This window comes from Neovison vison, chromosome 7 (assembly GCF_020171115.1).
Source record: "Neovison vison isolate M4711 chromosome 7, ASM_NN_V1, whole genome shotgun sequence".
NCBI lineage: Eukaryota > Metazoa > Chordata > Mammalia > Carnivora > Mustelidae > Neogale > Neogale vison.
Genome location: NC_058097.1, coordinates 90555102 through 90556562, shown reverse-complemented (window position 1 = coordinate 90556562; position 1461 = coordinate 90555102). Strand labels below are relative to the sequence as shown.

General features: G+C 50.6%; 1 pseudogene; it reads right to left on the bottom strand.

Annotated features, from left to right (window-relative positions):
* Nucleotides 1-387: 387 nt before the first annotated feature.
* LOC122914656 lies at nucleotides 388-506 on the bottom strand (annotated as a pseudogene).
* Between the last annotated feature and the right edge of the window lie 955 nt (nucleotides 507-1461).

Here is a 1461-nt window from a genome sequence, read left to right as displayed (position 1 = left end):
TTAATTTACTCGCATCCTTAACCAGGAGGGCTGTTGCGGCAATTATGCGGAGGCAAGGAGGGAACCCAGCTGCTACTGGGTCTAGTTTCTTGCTAAGATAGACCACTGGCCTTCACCATGCCCTAGAGTCTGAGTCAAAATTTCTTTAGTCAGCCCTGCCTTCACATACAAGTGGAAGGGCTTGGTAACATCTGGGATGACCAATGCTGGGGCACACAGTAAGGCTCTTTGTAATTCACGAAATGCTCCTTCTGCCTCAGCTGTCCACACTCTACCATAGTGAGTCCTCCCTTAGCCAGTTCGTAGAGAGGTTGTGCCATCTCCGTGAAGGTAGCATCCACAGCCTGCAGTAGCCCACCGTCCCAAGAAATTCCCTCTTGGAGATCAAAGCAAAAGCAACCGGTATTCCCTGGCAGTCTTCCATCCAAGTACTAACCAGGCCCGACCCTTCTTAGCTTCCAAGATCAGACGAGATCTGGCGCCTTCAGGGTGGTATGGCCGTAGACAATCATAAGGTTCTTACCCGATATTCTCAGATGAGTGTACGTGACACCCTATATAACATGGAACCGTCCTCCCCTTGCTGGAGGAAGCTGAACTTTCTCATACCCTACTGTTACCTTAATTTGTTCAGGCTTGGTTAGCTACCATATCTCTCTCGTTCATAGTTACATTGGCCCCCGGCCTTCTTGGGCTACTGATGCCTTGTGGTCATACTCATTCTGTACAAAGGAGGAGGTAGTGGAGGGTTTCTAAGTGCTTGGAACAGAATGATGTTTCAGACAGATGGACATGTTGTTCAAAGATGCAGAGGCTGCAGAGAGCCAGCATATTTAGAAACGTGCCAGCAGCTGCACGTGTATCAATCGGGTCAGGTCCCTGGCAGCCTCCGATGGCCAAGATTTGAAGCCTTGACTCCCGAGCTCCTCCCATAGGCCCTTGTGTGACCCATCGAGTCCAGACATCAGAGAAGAGGGACGAGCAGCTCACAGAGTTTCAGAGAGTTTTCTTCCTCTTGGAAGATGGCTTCCTAGACTCAAAGTGGACCCTCAGGCTCTCGTTTTTCTAGGGCTGAGAGCCAACACAGAGGTGCTAAGCAGAGTCCAAATTCATTGCACAGAATTTCCCCTGTTCCATCTCCCAGATTCTGGGTGGAGGAGCCCAGAGAGAACAGCTGTGATCTGCTCTGCCATTGGAGCAGGGCTGTCCCTGGATGCTGTCCTGCTCGTGTCCCTCGTGGGAACTTAGGAGCGTCTTAGTTAAGGTCTGGCTGTATAAACCCTGGACTGGGCTACTCCACGGAGTAGATGACCGTTATGCCATATGAAGCCCTGCAAGATTTAGGGTGCAGTCCATTCAGACTCCATAGTGGAAGCGGTGGAGCCATAGAGATACATTCACACAGTCAGGCATTTTCCAGATTCAAACAGGTTGGACATCCACCCCTTTTGGTATCCCTGG